We start from the raw sequence: 24,352 nt of genomic DNA, 5'->3' as shown, positions 1-24,352 counted from the left end.
GTGTTACCCAGGCTGGTCTCAAACTCCTGGGCTCAAGCAATCCTCTTGCCTTAGCCTCACAAAGTGCTGGGATTACAGGTGTGAGCCACCATGCTCGGTAGTTACTTTCTTTTTCTTTTTTTTCTTTTTTTTTGAGATGGAGTCTTGCTCTGTGGCCCAGGCTGGAGTGCAGTGGCGCGATCTCGGCTCACTGCAAGTTCCGCCTGCCCGTTCACGCCATTCTCCTGCCTCAGCCTCCGGAGTAGCTGGGACTACAGGCGCCCGCCACCACGCCCAGCTAATTGTTTTTTGTATTTTTAGTAGAGACGGGGTTTCACCGTGTTAGCCAGGATGGTCTCGATCTCCTGACCTGGTGATCCACCCGCCTCGGCCTCCCAAAGTGCTGGGATTACAGGTGTGAGCCACCGCGCCTGGTCTCCGTAGTTACTTTCTATTCAAAATCGTTTGTACCAGAAGAAAGCAGGTGGACCAAAGTCCCACTGACAGAGCTACAGGTTCTTAAAGTCTCAATGTAGTAATTTAAATTTTAGGTATATTTAGTCCAAATTGGCAGTGCAAGTTCTTTTATACATAAATATTTCTAATTGAACGTGCTACTTTCCCTAAAATTAAATAAAAACTGGCCTTATCTAATGCTCTATGTAGGAAAGTTCTTAAAGGATTTTAAAGAATTTCAAATTTGTCACTATTTTAAAAGTATCCAAAATTGCACATGAATCATATCATAATTTTAAAAGTATTAAATGGAGTATTTTAAAATCAAAATGCTGTCTCATTACTTTCAAAATCTGTCATTATCACCTTAATAGCTAAGAATTAAATGATTCTCCTTTGTGTTCCATTTAAATTTTACGAAGGTTTTAAATAGCTGATTAGAATTGGGGAGGATAATCTGTTAACAGAGAAAAAGAAGTTGTAATTATTTTATGGTGGGCATTCATTCAAACATATTTATTAAGCTACTCCTCTGAGTAAAGCAGTGTGTTAGGTATTTTGAAATATCAAAATAAATATGTAAAGTCAGAAGAGGAATACATACACACAGATACTTCTATATTTAAGAAAAATAACTTGTATGTACAAAGTCATGTTTTAATAATCTTAAAATCTGTTTGGAGAAACTAGAAAAAGACTCCTGAAAAATTCATAGTCATATAAAATCAAATAGGAAATGCCAAGTCAGGGATTTGGCTGCTTTCTAATTCCTAATGAGGAGCAGTCATTTATTGTTAGGGGAAGAGGAGATTGCTATGGACCAAAGGTATCAATGAAAGCTTTGTAGGAAGGAAATAGAGACACATTAGATTTGAGCAGGCCAGGAGAGTGGAGGCAATGTAAACAGAGAACAAAACACAGGTAAGAAGAGGATTTTGAAAATCAGCTGTGGGTATAGGAAGAGGAATGGGAATTGAAGGACAAACAGACCACGAACAAATGAGTCTTGTTGGAAGTAAATAAGGGATGACGTTAGCTTCACGAAGCTGACTATTTTTAGAGAGGATGAGACTGATTTCCAAAAGAAGGGAAATGTGGACTGGGACTGATTTCTAAAAGAAGGGAAATGTGGACTGGATGCCTCTACCATCTTTAAGGATCATGAGTTGTGAAATAAGTAAATTATTTGTTTAAACAAATGCGTTTGCATTTGAGTTTTTCTCTCGTTTTTTACTTTAATGTGATGTTTATAAATCTCTCGCTTTCTGTTTGATTCCTCTGCCAAAGTGTTTGGCTACTGAGTACACATTTTTAACCTTTTTCCCTTTTTGCCCCAAGAATACCCACCAACAGTGCTTGTGGCTGCAGCATTTACCCTGAGAACTTTGCCACAAAATATCTGGCTTTTATAATTATTTTCACATCACTCTAGTATGTCAACTTTGGAAACAAAAGACATCATTCTATTTACAGTATTCTGTTTTTAGTAGTCATATTTCCATTTATAAAATATAGTAATTCTCGAGGGATGATAACGTCAAATCCTAGAAAATGTAGCATTCCTATGTGTGATATTAACATCATTCTCAAACAATTGTTGGCTGAATTTGATGAACTCGATATTTCCAAACTAGACGATTCTGATGATTCTGATGTTTGTTCTGTTTAGAAATAACTCCAAAAACAACAGTTTTTATATTTTAGTTTTACATTGAAACTCAGTCAGATTTGCTTCAGCCTCAAAGAGTGTGTTTATGTAAAATTAAATGATCACTGGCAACGAGCTGTACTTTTTTTTTTCCTAAACGGGAAAAGAGTTAATAATGAATATTAGCTATCCTCAAAACCAATTAAAAGTTAAAAAAAGATAGATGAGAAGGAATGAGTGATTGAAGGCAGAATTAATGAGAGAATCTATTAAATAATCCCAGAAAATAATGATTGCAGAGATGGAAAATATCTGAATAGCTTGAAATTCACAAGAACTAATTATTTCAGCATTTTGTTTTTTATTTTTTCTTTGTCACTTTCAAAAATCTTTTGTAGATATTTGTCTTTAATTTTTATTAATTATTAAATCTTCTTTCCTTTTTATAGGCCATAGCTGTTTCTTCCTACTTTCTGAAATCTTTCATTTCATTAATCTCTCAACGCTTTAGTCTCTGTCACCATAGCCTTTGTTATTTTTTGAATTAGAAAATAAGATAGTGTTATTCACTTCTGTAATTTCCTTTTATTTCTCATTTGAGTTCTTTAAAGTTTTTATTAAACATTGTCTCTCATCATTTTATTTCATTTGCAGTTTTTAAATGTTTATTACCAGTGACTATTTTTTCACATAGGAGAGTAAATAAGTGAATGTCTTTCTGTTAAAGGAAAGGCTTTTATTTAATGTAAAAAAAGGTACTGTAAAATACACAAATATATTATAAAAAGTATTCCACACATTCTCTTGCTATTAAGAACATGTGCATAAGAAGAGTTATAGAATCCTATTATTTTATATCTTATACTATTTCTTAAAATGCGTATACGTTTTTGACTAAGCTATTCTGCTCTTAAGCTGGTAGTCCTAAGATTCTCTACTGAGGGCAAGGCCTGTTTCAGATAAGTATCCTCTTTTTAATAAATTAGTGCTAAGCCTGCTTAGCTCTTTGGGGATGTAGTTTTAGCAGACAGAAAATTGGCCTTGTTTATGGCCTTTCTTTTGCGGCCCTGAGTGGATTTTCATGCTTGTGAAAATGAGATACTGGCAGCAACCGGAATTAAAAGAAGGAAGATATTGGGCCCATTTCCTCTTCCAACTCTGCTAAGCCATTTTCACTCTTATAAGTAACTTTCCTCCTCTTGCAGACTTGAGCCTCTCCTGTGCAGAAAATTAGGACAACATCTGAGGAGGGCTAGGACAAGGATAACTGTCCACCAGGGACCAAGCTAAGATTGGTAAACCAATTTTCACTTGTGAACAATGCCAGAATTCAACCCATATGTCTCCCATGGTGAAGCACTGTAGTGCGTCATTAACCCACTGTGCCATTTAGCAGCTTCTCTCTGCTTGCTGTCTTGTGAATTAACATCTCTGCCGCCACCGCACTAGACCCTGGGTTTATTTCTGCTAGGAGTGCTGCTGAATGAATAGCAGTTCTCTGTAACGAGGGATCAGGGCACAGCTCTTTCAAATTTTCAGCTGAAAGCAATAGCAATTTGCCATTCAGTCCTATCTTATCATCATCATTAGGATGGGAAATCACAATCTGAAGGCTCGTTGTAATGTGCTGTCAACCTGATATCTTGTAATTTTAATATGTAATACTGTGGTTAATAATTAATGGCTTTAACTCTGTAGGTGGGATCTGAATTTGGCTCCACGAAAGAAATCCCTCTGAGCTGAAATATTCTTTGAGACTTCAACATCTTACGAAGTTTCCCCTCAATCAGCCTCGTTGCCTTCTTATTTAAATCATCTGCCATCTAATGAATCTGGATCAAAAGCGCCAAGCTTAAAATATACAACAAAAAGCTGCTTCTGGGTGAAGAGTTTGGATCCAAATCAATACGTTTCTGTGCTCTGGCCATTATCACATGCAGTTAACTGCTGGGAAATACTGATGTTCAAAAGATATGGTGGAAAAAGGCACCTGCTTTCTCACGCTGGTTTATGTTTGTCATCTTGATAAAAATGCAAGGCAGCATATGCAGAAATTGTGCGGAAACACCATTCACATGGTAATTCCTTTGTATTTGAATAACTTCTTTTCAGGTGGTGGACTGAATGCCAGACTCGGGAGGATTTGAGCATCTCCCTGCCTTCAGTTCTTCCGTGACAATATTTTAGTGTCTGGCTCACTTTTTTGATCAAAGAAGATCATTTATTGGGACTTCAGAATGAAGGTACTGCCCCTTGATTTTCCTGGATCACAAGCCATAATGTAGAAACGTTTCTCACATTTTGTCTGATGAATATTACTGACAATATAACAAGGGAAAAAGCTCCTTAATTCTATCAGCCCAAATCTTCTTTAGTTTAAGTGCCGTTTAACAAGCAGAAAAATAATTGGGTAGACTCAGCGTAACCCCTCATAAATCAAATCTCTGATAAACTTTAGTAATACTTCCTTTTGCAGGCTTCAATTACACTCTGCATTTCCAAAATATTAGGTTTACAGTCTATACCTGCCTGGTGTTTTTAAATTCAGGAACTTTGAGTATTATTCTACTTATAGAAATGAAAGCTTAAGATATTTTAAGTTATTCTGGAAGCACACTGAAGCATGTTGAAAATAAGAATATATATGTTATATATGTGAAATATTAAATCAAAAATAGCTTTGGGGCTTAATCTCACATTTAATTATAATCAGTTGCTAGTGACTTGCTTGGAACTCCGTGTTGAGAGGGATGGTGAGGTTGTAGCCAACCTCTAAAGGTAGACATTTTTTGATAAATCATTAATGTTTGTCATTTCGGCCAAAGGTGGGAATAACACACTCATGTCCCATAGTGTCCACTCTGACCCTAGGAAGCCACTTATGATTGGACTTGGTGAAGTACATATGGTAAGCAGCTGATAAAGACAGCATTTCGAAGGTCAAATACGTGTTGTTTTTGTCTTAAATTTACTAGTGCCTCCTTTTCAAATAGTGTCCTCAATTCCTAAATACTCTTTAGATTTAGCTAAATTGATTTTCTTCTACAAGAGTCACTTTTATGATTATATTTAGTTTTAATATTTAATCATACCAAGGTATTTAGGTTTTAAAGTCTTTCTATGTAAGGCTTAATATTTGAGGCTATTAATTCATAGCTAACTTCCCAGCCAACTCTACCAATAGGATAATGGCTGTGTCTCTATTAAGGGCTCAAAATCAAAACTAATGAGGCTGGGCACTGTGGCTCACGCCTATAATCCCAGCACTTTGGGAGGCTGAGGCAGGAGGGTCACTTGAGGCCAGGAGATCGAGACCAGCCTGGCCAACATGGCGAAACCCCATCTCTACTAAAAATACAAAAATTAGCTGGGCATGGTAGTGTGCACTTGTGATCCCAGCTACTTGGAAGGCTGAGGCACGAGAATCGCTTGAACCCGGGAGGCAGAGATTGCAGTGAGCTGAGAGTGCACCACCGCACTCCAGCCCGGGCAACAGAGTGAGACTCAGTCTCAAGAAAAATAAATAAATAAATAAAATCTGATACGCTCCAACTAGTGGGAATATAAGAAGTGGTTCATTGGAACCAGCTTGCATTAACTTGTGAGAACTGATTGCTAAATTATCAGCACTATTGTGAGCAGGTTATTAAACACAGCCCTTATTAAACATTCAATTGTAGAAACTTGTAACAGTAAATGGTCTTTAAAATAAAAATAATACGTTCTTTTTGTTTGGGTTTTTTTGTTTGTTTGTTTTTTGTTTTTTTGAGATGGAGTCTCACTCTGTTGCCCAGGCTGGAGTGCAATGGGGCAAGCTTGGCTCACTGCAACCTCCACCTCAAGCAATTCTCCTGCCTCAGTCTCCCAAGTAGCTGGGATTATAGACACCCGCCACCACGCCCAGCTAATTTTTTGTATTTTTAGTAGAGACGGGGTTTCATTATGTTGGCCAGGCTGGTCTCGAACTCCTGACCTCAGGTGATCCACCTGCCTTGACCTCCCAAAATGGTGGGATTACAGGCTTGAGCCACCTTGCCCAGCTGTTTTTGTTGTTGTTTGTTTTGTTTGAGACAAAGTCTCACTCTGTCACAGTCTGAAGTGCAGTAGTGCAATCACAGCTCATTGCAGCTTCAACCTCCCAGACTCAGGAAATCCTCCCACCTCAGCCTCCAAGGTAGCAGGGACTATAGGCAGACACCACTATGCCCAGCTAATTTTTGTATTTTTAGTACAGACAGGGTTTTTCCACGTTGCCCAGGCTAGTCACAAACTTCTGGGCTCAAGCCTGTCTTAGCCTCCAAAAGTGCGGGGATTACAGGCATGAACCACTGCTCCTGACCAAAAATACATTTTTAATATTCACAAATTCTTAATTATTTCACTAAATTTGCTTTCATCTATGTTCTTGAAGTCATTTATGCCATTTGTATCTATATGTTGAAAACAGTATATAATGATATGTTGATGTGCATTTCTTCCCAACTCTGCCTTCAGTAATATTATGTTAGTGATTTGTAATTGGCATAACGTGTTTACATCACAGAAATTGGAAATAATAAAGGCATGATTTATTATGTTGATTGTCTAGATTATGAGCTAGCAAACTTTCTGTAAAGTACTAGATAGTAAATATTTAAGGCTTGATGACTATGCAGTTGGTCTTTATTACAACTACTGTATTGCTGTTGAGTGAAAGCAGTCGTAGGCAATACATAAATACACAGGCATGACTGTGTTCCAGTAAACTGCATTTTCAAACCAAGAGGTCAGCCCACTGGCCATAGTTTGCCTTATAACTGGTCTAAACCAAAGAAAGCAATAGAAAAGTGTTAATCATGCTGATTAAACTAAAAATATGCCATATTTGTAGCTATTACAAAGTGAATAGCACAAAATTTTGAGAAGTTATTCTTTCAATGTTTGAAAATTATTGTGATTCAGTAAAAATTTAGGTTAATATGACAGAATCAATTTGAACAGCCTTATACTAGTCAGAGGGGAAATTTGGGAATCATTAAAAATAATGTAATGGGTTGAAATCCATCATATTTATTTACATCCATTTGTTTATAACAGTATTAAAATCAACATTGGTAGGTGACCTTTGAGGATACTAAGGAACCAACTTATTATTTTGAAAACTCCCATATAATAAAAAATAGTCAAGATTTTTTTTCAACTTTTTCTGAATGAACTATACTTCAGGATGAGAAGCTAGTTTATAATGTAGGTTACATTTTGCTCTGGGATTATTTCAGTTAATAAGTAGTGGAATGTCAAGATTTTATAACTCCTATAAAGTTAACAGATCTAGGCAATTATCAAAAATTGCTGGAAAAAAAATAACAAAATGAGAGACCACTGTTATGCAAATCCTGATTTGGTTATACAACACCACCTATGAAAACAAATTACTCAAATAAACCAAAATATGATCGAACCACCAGATCTACCCATCAATTTATAAAAAATAAAGGAAACAGAAGAAGATATGAAACCCACCATGAACATGCAGTGATCAGCAAATTTCAGAGCATGACAAACTGTATAAGATGAATAATCCAGTTTCTTTAACAATAATAGAAACAAATTGCAAAGAAATATAATAAGATGGATGGCAAACTATAGAATTAAAGATATATTAAAAAATCATTCAATGGCAAAGCTGTGATCTTAATAGGATCCCCACTGAAGCAAACAAATTGGTACAATGTGAACAATGAGCAGTTAATCCATGATAAAGAATCACTGTTATTATATTTTAGGTATCATAGTGGCATATTTATAAAAATGAGTGCCTGTCATCTAGAGATACATCTTGAAATGTTTGCAGCTTAAATAAAATGATAGGTTAAAAGATTATATATATTTATTGTTTTAAAATATTCAATGAAAAAAAGAGGGTATAGTTGTATAATGAACCACAATTAGCCTTGAGTTGATAATTATTAAAGCTGAGTGACCAATGCATAACCATTCATTATATTAGTTACTCTACTTTTTATATTTTTGACATATTCTATTATAAAACTGAAACAAAAAATAAAACAGTCTCTAATTTTATAGTAGAGTTAGGCTTCTTATAACTCTCTAATCTTGGAGATTTTCTTAAACTGGAGGCACTTTTTCAGTTCTGTTCAAACCAGTTTGCCAGGCACTAAGATAAATCTCTAGTTCATTTATGTTTTTTTAGAGACAGGATCTCACTCTTTTCCCCAGGCTGGAGTGCAGCAGTGTGATCATGGATGGCTCATTGTAACCCTGAACTTCTAAGCTCAAGCAATTCTCCTGCCTCAGCCTCCCAAGTAACTGGTACTACAGGTGCATGCCACCATGCTCAGCTATTTTTTTTTAACTTTTAATTTTGTAGAGATAAGATCTTGCTATATTGCCCAGGCTGATCTCAAATTCTTGGCTTCAAGTGATCCTCCCCACCTCAACCTCCCAAAGTGTTGGAATTACAGGCATGAGCCATTGCACCCAGTCTCTTCAAAAACTAATACCTTATGCTTTTGTCTCAAAACCTCCCTTTTCACCTTTATTCTCAGCCCTAGAGCATTTAAATCAATTCTAAGAGAATTTCTGTAGGCTTCTACTGCCATATTCCCATCCACCAGAGCTGTCTCTGTGTGCTTTTCCTTCCATCTTCCTATCCAAATGCAGTTCTTCAACTTGTGCACTAGATATCAACCTCCTGCAGTTCTTCAACTTGTGCACTAGATATCAACCTCCTTATGTCCACTCAGATGGGTTCATCAATTGTCCCCTCTTCTCTATTATTTTCATGCTATCATTGCTCTCATCTTAACCACCTCTCCCCTAATGACTACCATCACATTTCTTTGCTCTCCTTCACTGTAAAGGTCTTCAGAAGAGATATGCAGATGTATTGTCTCCAAGTTCTCTTTTCCTATCATCTCTGAAATCCACTCAATTTGAGCTTTTACTCCCACTACTCCACCAAAAAATGATACTGTTGAGCTTACCTATAACCTTCACATCACTAGGCTAAATGGTCAACTTTTGGTTCTCATGTTACTTAACCTCACAGTACCATTTCACAGGCTTGCTTACTCCATCTTCCTTAATATGACGGCCTCATCTGTGCCCTCCAAACTGAGCATAGCCTTATCCAACTCAGCCGATGGCAACTACATTCTGATTGTTCAATTCAAGACCTTTGCATCATCTCCCATTACAAAATTCTGTTGGGTCTTTCTTTAAAATATGTCCTGGATTTGATCACTTCTCACCAACTCCTTGGCTATCACTCTGTTTTAAGCCATTATTATTTCTCACCTGGGTGACCGCAATATTCGCTCAACTAGGCTCCCTGGTTCTACACTTGTTTCCCAGCAGTCTCTTCTCAAGAGCTCAAGTGCTCTTCTGAAGATGTGAGTCATGTCATAGCACGCCTCTGCTCTAGACTCTGAAATGACTTCCTATTGTACTTGGAGAAAAAGGGAGAGTCCTTGAATATGCCCAAAGACCCTGCGTGACACTCTACAAACCCCACCAATACCACTCTGACCTTGCCTATGGGTCTCTCGCTTACTCCGCCATTGCCAGAAACCCCCAAACATCCTCATCATTCCTATTTTATTCACCTTTCTTCATCTATTGCTTTAGCTATTTCCTCCCCCTGAAAAGTTCTTTCCTCAAATATGCTCATTTAGGTAACTCCAAAATCTCTTTCAAGTCTTTGCTTAAATTTCACTTTTTCAATAAAGCCTGGCCAGCCCACTCTATTTCATACGGCAACATGCATCTTATTTTTCCAGCCTGCCCCACTCTTGATTCCCCATTCTCTGTTTTCCTTTTCTTATATGTAACACTTTTGATTTTCTTCCCTATTTTATATTTTTCTTATTCTGTTTATTGTTTGTTTTCTATCTCCTCACTTGAATATGGCAAGAAATTCCTATTTGTATGTGTCTTCACTTATTTATCCAAAATACTTATAAAAGCTTCTAACAGATAGCAGGTAATCCACCATGATGTGTTGAATTAAATTTTCAAGGTTCAATAAAAATAGCCAATCAAAAGTCCACAGTTGTGTCCCTTTTCATGTAATCATCTTTGTAGTAGTCACCCAAATAAGAAGATATATCAAATAATAATTTAAATTTGACTGAATAATTTATTATGTATTTTCCCAGCAAAGTTAAGTTTCTGAAGTGAGAATTTATTCATTTATTACAAGTTTCCTATATTTTCTGTGTACACAGTGGTTGAGAGTCAGGAAAAAGACATCAGGAGAAAACTAAGTTGTTGGGAAAGATCTGACTACAGAAAAAATGTTTGCCCCAGGGATTTAGAAGCAATAATATATGGAAGATATCCTTATAATTCCCTTAAAATAGGAGTTTGAGACTGAATTAGAGAAGTAATGACAAAATAAATCTTTGACATCACATTATCCATCATCTCCATAATTTTTCTTAAGAAACTGCTGATTGCAATCGTCTCTGCTGACTCAAGGATTGACTCAAGGATTAAAAGTTCTAACATTTTTCTTGTGAAGTTATGTTCGCTATATAAAATTATTAACTTAATTGTAAAGCTATCTTCACACTCTTTATGTTAATCAGTAGAGTCCTATTTATCTCACAATCACCTAATGCAAAAAGAACAAGTTCTCGTGGGGAAATATTATTTTTCAACTCTAAATAGGATGGAATTAACTTCAGGAGTTATTTGATATTCTAAATGAGGAGTGAAGTTGATTGTTTTAAGCTATCTTTCCATAGCTGAAATAGGGGCTTATAATAGTATTTTAACAATTTTAATAAAAGTTCAATTTATAGTTCCTTAGTATGAATTTTTTTCCTTACCCTGCTGGTAAAATATGGGATTATCATTCAACATTTGTTATCTCTTAGTAATACTGGTTAGACTAGCTCTAAATAGGACAACCACATTTAACCACATATAATGGGATGTTATGCATTGTAAAAGATTTGATGGATACCAAGCTAGTCAGCAAGCATGTGGTTAGCCAAGATGAATCATCAATGAAGATAATGTTTGATAATTGCTTTGGTATTGTGGTGTGAGGATGGTTTTTCTGGCTTTGTCTCTTCATTACTAATCTCTTGGAGAATTTAAAAAAGTGTTTACATCCTATGATTATAGTCCAAGCTCTACACCAAGTTGTGGCTACATTTAAAATTTTAATCTCTTCTAGAGTACTGTTGGTTTATCTTTTTCAAGATTTGCCTTGAGAGCTCTGCGTTTTAATGCCGATTAGAGAGATTCCTTAATTCATAGTCTAAAGGGAAAGAAAAAATTCTGAAACCCTTAACCATAATAAACAGGTTTTATAAAAGTTTAAATTCCACTGTAGTTAATCAGTTTGAACAAGACATTTAGGCTGTAAATAGCATTTTAAAGTAAACAGAGCTTTACACGAAGTGACAGCTAGAATCACATTTTCTGCTTCTGAGTGTGAGGAAATTAATGTACCAAAAACGTGCCTACTATTTAAAGACGTCTTGCTCCAGACATATTTAACAACTGAGATTTGCAGTGGGTAGACCACTGAAGTGTCTCGTCATTAAATTATGCACTGTACATTAGAAACAGATGCACTCCTGGAAGTCTTGCATGACAACATTGTTTTGCCATTTTCCAATTAAGACATTGCTAAAACTGAAATCAGAAGTAAACTAACAGGTCAGCTATCTTGATCATGGAGAAATGGTGTAAGTTTTGAGAAGACCTAGTGGTTTTCATTTGTATCCTGATATAAATTGGAAAGCTAATCCTTCACCTTGTTTTTCTCCAATATCTAGACAATTTACAAATTGATTCATTTTAAATATTGCTCAAATTTTGTTCAAATATTTAGATTTTAACATGCCAATATTATACAATACTTTGGCATATTTGGTCACAAGAAAAATCTTACAAAGCAAATAAAACATAGCAGTGGGAAAAAAGTTGTGCCTATGCTTTCTAATCAGTGGCAAAAAATAGCTATATAGCTCTCTGGAAATGATCTGTAGAAAACAATATTTGAAGGAAAGTGGAATTGCAGTGAGGCATATTTATTTGGATGTTATAGAACAAAATAAGTGTACAAAAAAGGAGAAGGGTTATTGCCCTGGATAAAGCTGCTATGGTTCACATTAGACATGTGATATCACTATTACTATGAATCCTATTTTATTAACCACAACAATTTTCTGTTGGTCTTTTGCAAAAGAAAAAATGTTGAAAATAAAATTCCAATACACTATTGAGCTATTCTCTGCAACTCCCTTACAGGGAAAATTTATATTCTGATTACTTCAGCCAAACAAACATTTTACTGAATCAAAGGGAAAAGAAAAGCTGCTAATTGTCCTCATTTATGGTTGCTATTCCAATATGCATCAAGAAAAATAATTTTTTTTCCAATTTTAAAAATTATGGGCCACATGTTCTTTTGCCTTCCATCTGTTTATTTTTATATAAATTTCTACACTAGGAATTTTATACTTTAAAAAACAAGCTCTAAAATTGTTCTACACCCACAAGTAGGCTTCTTGGGTCTATACATATGCATTAGATATATACAATCCAAAGAGATAAACACTCTAAAACATCACTTTCCACTGAAAAGATTGTTAATTTTCAAAATGGCTTCCTATGACCGATTCTTTTTTAGCCACTGCCCAATTGAACATCTTTGAGAGAGAAAAAATTCTTCATTCATTTCTCATTCCTTACAAACATAGAGCGGAACAGTCTGAGCCTCAGAAAATTAGTCCCAGGTGATATTTTGCTAACCTTAATTTTGAAGTAATGTCAAATGAAAAAATTTATCTATTTAGTTAGTTTATACATGTCTAAATTTCTTTGGATTACTGCAGTTTTATTAGTTAAAAATACTGTTATACATGAGTTGAGGTTTTATGGGGAGGGAAAACATGCATCATGTTATGAAAGACAGACATATTTAAAGTGTTGCCATTTGTTATACATGAATTAGAAAAGGATGACACAGCTATGTTTTGAAGTCATGTCTTCATAAATTATTTTATAAATAATAGTTAAAATAAAACCTCAAATTTATTTTTTCAATACTTTTTTTCCCTGTGATCTTTAAATCCAGGCATATATTAAAGAAAACTAGATCCTTAAATTTCTAAGTTATGTATACTAAAACTAGATCCTTAAATTTCTAAGTTATGTATACTTGTGCAACCAAAAGAGATTTATATGACTTTCTTATTTTTTAGTCCTGCAAGTGTTTTTAATATTTATGTGTTTGTTTATTTGCTCAGAAAGTATTTAAGTCCATATTTTTTTGTCGAAACTGGAAATTGTGCTTTGTTAAGTAAGTGTAAACAACATAAAAAACCAAAAGTATTTCCTAAGTTTGGAATTAATCTCCCAACCCATGAAAATTGAGAAACTTCTCACATTGGCAAAATGTGTTCCTACCCTGGCTACCAAAGAAGAAGAATGGGCCAACAAGTAGCTTTAGAATTTTTGCCAGCAATTTACATATGAATCAAATGTGATCTTTCTTTAAATTGCACTTAATATAGGAAGTACAGCCATGTTTGATTTCAAGCTGAATTGATATGTGAGCAGTCATTGGCTTTCCATAATTAAAATCTTACAGAAAGCCCACCTATGATGAGCAATTTAATATTTGTGGTCTTAGTTGGTAAACTATGCCAATTCCATGAAAATCATATTTTCATAGTTAGAGCCAGGCTAACCACATAGAGCTCTTTCTTTCTCTATCCATAATTATATAATTAGATTATTTTTATCTTAAACATACTTTAAAAACATTTTCTTTATGGTACATTATTAAAGAATCATGCCTTCTAAAGGTCTCTTCCTAAGCCAAGAAATCCACATGTTATGTATTATGCAGAAGAGATTTTCATGAGTAGATTTCTGTAAAGCTTTGAACCAAGGTCCAGGAATTGTATTACAGTTTGCCAGTGATATTTAAAAAGTGAGAGTAATATAGTTGCAAAGCAAACTTTAGTAAGATAATTGATGGGAAATGATATCGAATGTTAGAAAAAAATGTTATTACTCTTAATGCCAAATCTGTGTCTCTTATGAGTTGTTAGACTTAAACATTTAGGATAAGATAACTGTACCCTCTATATAAGAACTGCATTTACTAAGGAGGGATGAGAGGAGGAGGCAGTCGTAATCTGTAATAAGTCTATTCTGTCTCTATATTTGGTAATGAGTGTGTATGTCATCTTTCATTTTCAGGTCTCTATTTTTCTTATTTTATTTTTAAAATTATTTATTTATTTATTCATTTTGAGACAGGATCCCACTGTGTCACCCAGGCTGAAGTGCAGTCGCACCATTATAGCTCACTGCAGCCTTGAACTCTTGGGCTCAAGTGATCCTCCTACCTCAGCCTCCTAAGTAGCTGGGACTACAGGTGCATGCCACCATACCTGTGTGTGTGTGTATATATATATTACACATATTATATATAATATATATTACACATATTATATATAATATATATTACACATATTATATATAATATATATTACACATATTATATATAATATATATTACACATATTATATATAATATATATTACACATATTATATATAATATATATTACACATATTATATATAATATATATTACACATATTATATATAATATATATTACATATAATATATATTGCACATATATAATATATATTATACATATTATTATATTACACATATATAACATATTATATATATTACACATATTATATATAACATATATATTATGCATATTATATAACATATATTACACATATATAACATATTATATATTATGCATATTATGTAACATATATATTATGCATATTATGTAACATATATGTATTACACATATATAATATATTACACATATATAATATATTGTATATTACACATATTATATATAATATATATTACACATAATATATATTACACATATTATATATAATATATATTACACATATATAATATATATTACACATATTATATAATATATATTACACATATTATATATAATATATATTACACATATTATATATAATATATATTATATATATAGATTACACACATATACCTATATGGTTTTTTGTTTTAGAGACAGGGTCTCGCTATGTTACCCAGGCTGGACACAAACTCCTGGCCTCAAGCAATTGTCCTGCCTCAGCCTCCCAAAGTGGAAAGTGCTGGGACTAAAAGTGTGAGCCACCGTGCCTGGCCCATGTCTCTATTTTATATATGCCCAGGAGATAGTGCAAATACGTGAATAAATAAACAAACTAGGAATACAGAGTTTGGTAGCTATGATTATAAACTCTGGTAACTTGCTTATTTTTATTGTGTCTCTATTTTCTCTTTCATTACACTAGAAATGTCAATTGCCTACCTGATGGCTGTGAACAACAGAAAGAAGAAACAAAGACATACCTGTGTAAGGACAGAATGGCAAGGGACATAGAAGCATGTGATATGATAATCCTACTCAACTAAATAGACAATATTAGTGAATGGCAACTTGTAAATGGTTTTGATTATATTTATTTTATTTTCTGTCTATCTAGATATAAAGGTTGAGCTTGAAAAAAGAAAACTACTCTTGACGCTGAAGAACGCAATCCAACATGAAAGAATGCTTATTTCAGGTTTTACCTGAATCTACCTAGGGCTGAATTTCTTATCTATACTTTACTACAGATATTCTGCTTTGTGCAGATCTACAATGGATCATTAAAGTCAAAGGACAATTATTTGTCTTTCTACTCCTCCCAGTACCCAAGACCTGAGAGTGAGATATTAAATTCATCCTTAGATCTTTCATGCAATGTTACAGCTCTTTGGAACTCCTCATGAAGCTCCTCCTCTCCATGGTGGAATTTTACTCTGAGGAGAGATAGGCTAAAATGTTTCAGTCCCCTATATGATAAGTCCAAAATCACTGTTTCACATATATGCTGACCTGATACATTGAGCCATTGATACATGTCTTTCCACCTTCAGTATATTTTCTTTGACTAGCTTTATTGCTTCCCTGTGATGCGGAATTTTGAGCATGGATGTGTATGTCCATAGCAAAACCATCCTAGGTAAACTGAATTTGGTTATTTGAATTTCATAATTACTCTTTACTCCAAGTGTTGTGGCTTCATGATGCAAATTTACCCATTCCCATTGCAATAACTTAGAGCCACATATCAATTATTTTAAAACTTGGTTCTCATCACTGAACTAACAATGTTGAAAAAGACAATTTGCCTATATTTAGTAGTTTGCTAGTAAACTTTTAGTTTGCTAGTAAACTTTATTTTGGGTTACATCAAACTTGTAATAAGTAGTGACTGGATTGGGAAGGTGAGGTGTGCTGATTTAAGGATGCCTCTCCATCTATTTTATGTACTAGAAAATAGGTAGCAAAAAATAAATCTTGCAGTACTCTGAGTCTTTTAATTAACTACACATTTTCCATCTTGGAGTAAAAAGTAATTATGAAATTCAACTCTAATTGTATCGTTTTTCTATGTAACATAACTGATGGAAATAGAATAATTTAGATTCTTTTATTTTTTATAGTATTGAATAGTGGAGCATAACAAATAAATAGTACCTTCAGTTTGCTTTCTCTGGAAAAAAATGATTTGGTAAGATTTTACATGTCCCACAAATGCTCTTAAACAAAAGATATGTCCCCAAGTGGACAACAGATAAGTTTTTATTTTAAAAAGGAAAGGAAGAAATGTATATTTCTAGAATTTTCTAGCTTATAAGAAAAATAAGGAGAAATCTTCTAGTTGCTGGTTGGCAGCTAACTCTCCAGTTCCTCTACAGTGTGCAAATTATATTAAATGAATTCATTGCATTAATGAAGACAAACATCACTGGTATTTGAACAATGAATATAAATGGTTTGGAATCAAGAATTACCTTTATTCGTTATTAACAATTATCAGACAAGACCAGTTTCCAAATAACTGGTCATTTTTCCTAAATTAACAGGATGACCACACATCTAGATGGTTGTTGTATGTGAGGACAGAGACATCACCAAAGGTCTGTGAAGGACTAACTGCTATAGGAATAGGCCATAACTAGAGACCAGAAAAAAAAAAATTTACAAGAGTGTTCAGACTTCCAGGAGCATGAAATTGTGATACTTGATAGAAGAAAACATATCAATTGACCATTACCATTACCCTAGCTTGATTACTGAAGCAGAGGCCAGGGGTAGAAACTCAAGCAGAGCCATGTAATCCCACAGAGTTAAGGAGAGAGGGATCAAGGCACTGGAAAGCTGGAGTGTCAAGAACTTATGGGGAAAAATATGAGAGCAGAAGCTGCATGATGAGAAGGGTTCAAAGACCTGCAGAAGGGTAAAAAAAAAAAAAAAAAAAAAAATGAGTTTTTAGCTGAGCATTGATCTGCATAAATGTTGGATAAAATGTCATGAAGTTCTAGAAAGAACAATAGGAAAAGCCAGAGGGTAAAGAATTTTTGGAATTCACACAGAAAGATGGAAATAATTTGTATTCTCAAGAGCAGACAGGCGAGACCTAATTCATAGGGGAATTGGGTAGAGTACTCAGAAACATTGGGCCTTGGTAATAAAGAAGAATTAGCCTTAAAACCAAGGTTCCTCTGAACACATTAGCAAAGGTTAAAACAATGGGTACACATGGACATAAAGATGGAGCTAATAGACATTGGAAACTACAAAATGGGGGAGAGTGAGAGCAGATGAGAGTGGCTAAACTACTGATTGGGTAAAAAGTTCAATAAACAAAAACAAAAACAAAGGTCAAAAAGAAGCCTTGAAAGGTAATCAACATCATTAATCATCAGAGAAATGCAAATCAAAACCACCATGAGATGTCATCTCATACCTGTTAGGAGATGATTTAACTTGTTATCAAAAAGTGAAAGGATAACAAATGTTGGCAAGGATGTGTAGAAAAGAGAACTCATACATGGTTGATGGAATGTAAATTTGATACAGTCATTATGGGAAAGAGAATAGAGTTTTCTAAAGCAATTAAAAATAAAACTACCATATGATTCAGTAATCTCTCTTCTGGGAATATACCCAACGGAAATGAAATCATCACCTCATAAAAACGTCTGCACTCCCATGTTCATTGCAGCATTATTCATAATAGCTAAGATATGGAAGAGCCTAACTGTCCATCAAGGGATGAATTGATAAAGAAACTGTGGTATATTTCTATATAACCCATAAAAATAATAATGAAATATTATTCAGCCCTAAAAAGAATGAGATCTTCTCATTTAACACAACATAGATGAGACTGGAGGACAATGAAATAAACCAGACAAAGAAAGAAAAGTATTACATGATTTCACTTAAATGAGGATTTTTAAAAACTCAAATATAGAAAGAGAACAAAACAGTGGTTCTGGGGCAGAGGAGGAAGGGAGAAAATTGGGAGATATAAGTCAGAGGATACAAAGTATAAGATATATACCATGAACAAGTCTAGAGGTCTAATATACAACAGGAGGACTATAGGAAATAAAATTTTACCATACATGGAATTCATGCTAAATGAATAGATTTTAACTGTTATTGCCATAAAAACAAAAACAAAAAATGGGTAACTATGTGAGAGGATAGATATGTTCATTTGTTTCACTATGGTAACCTTTTACAATCTACATATATTTCATAACATCACATTGTATACCTTAAATATATGTAATAAAATTTATTTTAAAATAAATGATTTTTTTAAAAATTAAATTTTCTCAGAAAAAGAAAAAAAAACTTGAAAAGATAAGTATCACTGACATGTAACTGCCTGATCAAAGTACAAGGATCTTTAAAGAAGGCAAGAAGTCTATCACTGGAAAATAAGAAATTAACAATGTCCAGAATTCAGTCAAAAATTACTAGGCAATCAAAGAGGCAGAAAAAAAACAAACTTGGATTAGGAGAAATATAATTCAACTGAAACAAATGCAGAAATAAGATAAAGGAATTAACATACAAAGGCCTTAAAAAACTATGATCTAGTTTCCAGTCCAATGTGTAGAGAGATTGGATTGTCAATTTATACATTCAAAAAGAGAAAAGATGAACAAGCTAAAAATCAACAATGTTTATAGATTCATCAGAGAATTGAGATCACAGGATAAACCACAATGTAACTTGAAAACTGGAGAGAGAGTCATATCCTATGAATCACAGTTTACTAGGAGCAGACACTCTAGAGCAGAAGCCCACTGCAACCCAGTTCTGGTAGGAATGTTTAAACCATAATTGATGAATTGTCAGAGGCCCAGTGAGGACTAATTTGAAAGTTAGAAACTGCATGAGAAACAGCTTTATAGGATACCCCATATTGATGAGCATTTTTACCTTTAGTAGTCCCATCAGCTTCTCAGGGTGAACATAGGGGAAAATTTCTCTTATGCTTCCATAGTGGAAGAGGAAAGTTTTTAATCTGAAATAAGTCCAGAACATTCTGTTCTACTTAACAAAGGACTACCCTCAAAATAAACTATTTTAACAGAGCCAATTGCCTTGGGTTTTGCCACAGCTTAACCAATTTAGAGAAAGGGAATATCTAATTCTAGCTCCCTCTGGCCTTTGACATGGGAGAAGGGAAATACCCAAGTCCTGAGTCCCTTAGCCATTTTGTCTCCCCTGAGGGCATGGGGGAAATTTATAGGCCAGAAGCACAGGCTCAGTAAAAGACTGGAACCAAATTATAGGATTGAATTGTAACTTCCCTAACCCCATAGTTTACTGACATATCAACCAGGCTCCTGTATAATAACAGTGGGTTACAGATAAAAGAAATCTGAGGCTCACATGCTCTTTTAAGAAGGAATCTCCAGTAAAACCCAAAGGTAACATGCGAGACAAGAAAGGGAATTCTAGCCGCTGACCTCTATATGTATAGCAAACAACAAACACAGCCTAACTCAGCCAGATAACCATAAAACTTCACACTAAAAGCCTCTTTATCCCAGTCCATTTTACTCAGTTCATCATGTATGGCTTTCAACAAAAAATTACAAGCGATTCTAAAAGGCACAAAAAAACACAGTTTGAAGATACAGCAAAAAGCATCAGAAATAGACCCAGATGTGGCAGAAACACTGGAATTATCAGGCCGGGAATTAAAAAATATATAATTACTATGTTAAGAAATCTAATGAAAAAAATGATGACATACAAGAAAAGATGGATAATGTAAGCAGAGAGATGGACACTCTAAGAATGAATAAGAAAAAAATGTTAGAAATCAAAACAGTATAATAGAAAGGAAGAATGCCTTTGATGAGCTCATCAGTAGACAAGATATAGAAAGGAAAAAATTTGAGGGCTTGAACGTACGTAAACAGAAACTTCCAAAACTGAAATGAAATGAGAATGAAGAATAAAAACCGTGGAGCAGAAGATCAAAAGAACAGTGGGTCAACTGCAGGTGAGCTAACACATACATAATGTGAATCCCGAACAAACAAAAAGTGAGGACGTTTCTTATTAGGAGACTGGCCTTGCAAGAAATATTAAAAGAAGTTTTTCAGGGTGAGTGAATACAATATAGGTCAGAATAATATAGGTTGGAATATTTATTTTTAGGGAGAATGAAAATAAGGTTGGAAACAGAGCTATGGGAAGGAAGGGAGGGAGGGAAAGAAAAAGACAGACACTAGAGAAAAAATAAACTATATTTTTTTCTTATTCTTAGTTTATCTAACAGATAATACTTTGTGTCAAACACTAATAGCAACAATATATATGGTGATTATTGGTTAAGGATAAGTGAAATTAGTGAGGTCCATATGATAAGGAAGGGAGAAAAATAGGAATGTATTGTTATACGATTTGTGTACTACACATGAAGTGATATAGAGTTATTTGAAAATGTATTTAGTTCTAAGTGTATATTGCAAAATCTAGGAAAAGCACTAAATTTTTTTTTTAGAAAAGCAATATAATTGATGTGCTAAGAGAGGAAAGGAAGTGAAATAGTGTAAAATGCTCAATTAAAACTAGAGAAAGGACAAAAGGATAAAAAGAGAAGGAAAGAAAGAAAGAAGAAAGAAAGAGAAAGAAAAACAGGAGTGAATAGAAAATAGTTACAAGTATGGTAGATATTAAATCAACCATATTAGTAATCACTTTGTTATAAATGGTTAATACATTAATTAAAAATAAGTATTATCAGAGTGAATTAAAGAAAACTACATGTTTTCTACAAGAAAGGACTTTAAATATCAAGACATAAATAGATTAAAAGTAATGGAATGGAGATGAGTATATTATGCCAAAACTAATGAAAAAAAAGCTGGACTTGCTATACTAATTTCATACAAAGATGATATCAGAATAAGGGAAATTATTAGCCATAAAGAAGGCCATTACATAATGACCAAGTGGTCCATTCTCCAAGAATATATAAAATCTTTAATGTGTATGTGCCTAACAATGGACAGTCTAAATATGCGTGGCAAAAATGATAAAACTACAAGGAGAAATGTGCAAACCCACTATGATAGTTGGAGACTGTTTATCATTCTATAGGTAATTGACAGATGCAGCAAGCAGCATTATTACTTTTTTCCCTTTACTTTGTATTTAATTTTCTCCTTTTTTTAAGTTAAGTTTTCTCAGATAAAAGCTAGGATTATTGATTTGAGATTTTCCTTGTTTTCTAGTATATGCATTCACTTCTGTAAATTTCTCTTGAAACAGTGCTATTGCTACATCTCACAAATTTTGATGAGTTGTATCTTCATTTTTATTTGGAAGACGGTTTGGTGGTTTCTTAGAATCCTAAAGATAGTCTTACCATATGATCTAGCAACTGTGGCCCTAGGTATTTACCTGATTAAATTCAAAATTGATTTTCACACAGAATCCTGAACATAAATGTCTAAAATATCTTTCTTATTGCAAAAATTTGGGAGCAACCAATAGGTGGACAGATAAACCAACTGTGATATACACTTAAAATGGGATATTATTCAGCAAAAGAGAAAATAAGCTATCAAGCCACAAAAATACATGAAGGGTCCTAAATACATATTTGTAAGTGAAAGAAGTCAATTGAAGGCAACATATTGGATAATTCAATCTGTATCACATTCTGGAAAAGGCAAAACTAAAGACAAAGTAGAAAGAGCAGTGTTTACCAGGGATTCAAGGAGGGAGGGAGGGATGAATAAGTGGAGCAAAGAGGGTTTTTAAAGATATTGTAACTATGTTGTAGCAAGCAGTAATGGTGGATACATGTCACAATACATTTGTCAAAAACTGTAAAACTGTACAAAAGGGAACTCAAATTTAAACTATGAACTTTAGTTTATAATAATGTATCCATATGGGTTCATCAATTATAACAAGTTAACCACACTGATCTAATCTAATACCACACTATTAAGAATAGGGGAAACTTAAAATGTTGGGGGAGAGGGTATATAGGAACTTTGTACTTTCTGCCTATTTTTTTTTATAAACCTAAAGCAGTTCTAAAAAATTGTCTGTGAATTTAAAAAATAGGTGTCATTAATATAGAAATACGGGAAAGAGCATAAAACAAAACATGAATATAATGAGGTCTTAAACAGAAAGATCATAGTGAATTTGTAAACAAAATTCAAATTGAATGGCTAGAGATAAAAATTCCATATATGGAATGAAAAAAAGAAACATTGAGTGGGATTAAAAGCAAATTAGGCACTAGAGTAGGAAAAGTCATTGAACTTAAAGAGGAAAAAATATGTAATGACATTATTAAGCATGCTATCAGATTTGTAATAAGAATTCCAGAGAGAAGGAAATGAACAAGGCAGGAAAAAAGTTATACAATTATGGTAAAAAAATTTACAAATGTGCTGGACATCATAGACATACAGCTTCAGTAAATCTGAAAAAAAAACCATAATAATGATAGAAAGCAATACCAAGGCATATGGTAATAACATCACTGAAAAATCAGTGATAAGGAATAAGTCCTAAAAGAAACCAGAGACAAAAAGACACGCATGCCTAAGAGAGAAACAAGAGGCAAAATTAAAGGAGACCTGTTGTCAGAAACTATGAAAGCCAGAAGACATTGGAATGATATTTTAAGATACTAAAAAAAAGAATGCTACACCCATGACAATATCTTTCAAAACTGAAGGCAAAATAAAGACTTTTAGACCAACAAAATTTGAGAAAATTTAAGAAGACCTGCACTGAAAGGAATGCTAAAGGGAAAATTTCAGACAAAAATTAATTGATACCAAATATATAGTTCAATCTGCAAAAGGGATAAGAGTGCAGGAAATAGTGAATATACAAAAACAGACTTTTTTTACTTTAAAAAACTTCTTTAGAAGATAATTTTCTGTTTAAAGCAAAAATAATAGCAATGCATGGTGAGCTGTATAGCATTAGTGGAATAAACAATACGACAAACAATAGCACAAAAAGGAAAAGTGGAAATGAAGATACACTCCTATGAAGGTCTAACACTATATGTAAGTGATAATAGTGTCTTAACACAGACTAACAAGCCAAGCATGTATATGATAAACCATAGAGCAATCACTGAAAATAAAACGTGTTATAGATAACAGCAGAGGCACCATATAATCATTAAATTAATTTCCTAAGCTCACTAATTGGAATACTGGGGGAAAAGTAGAGAATATATGGAACAACTATAAAATATAGAGCAAGGTGAAAGAATTAACCTCCACATAGTTGATATCCACACTGGATATAATGTGCTATCCAACACTATAGTCACATTTGGCTATTAGGTGTATAATTTGTAGCTAGGCTAAATTGAAATGTGAAATAAGTGCAAAACACTCATTGAATTTCAAAGATTTAGTGTAAGTTAAAATATTGTTACATATCTCATTAATATATTTTTTCCATTAACATGCTTAAATGATAATATTCTGAATATGTGTGGATAAAGTAATATATTAATTTTTCACTCGATTTTTATGCATCTACTAAAGTTTTTTAAATTACATATGTGACTTATATTTGTGATTCACATTTTTATTGGATAGCACTGTTCCAAGCACTCCAATAAAAGTAAAGATTGTCAGATTGGATGGAAACTATGACCTACATATGTATGCTGTCTACAGGAAACCAACTTTAAATATAAAGACATAAGCTAAAAATTAAAGAATGGAAAAAGTTGTACCCTGAAAACTCTACTTGAAAGAATCTTGGAATGGTCCTATTAAATCAGACAAAGCAGACTTCAGAACAAGGAAAAATTTCAGGGACAA

The sequence above is a fragment of the Pan paniscus genome, chromosome 11 (assembly GCF_029289425.2).
Source record: "Pan paniscus chromosome 11, NHGRI_mPanPan1-v2.0_pri, whole genome shotgun sequence".
Taxonomy (NCBI): Eukaryota; Metazoa; Chordata; class Mammalia; order Primates; family Hominidae; genus Pan; species Pan paniscus.
Note: the sequence above shows the minus strand (reverse complement) of the source record.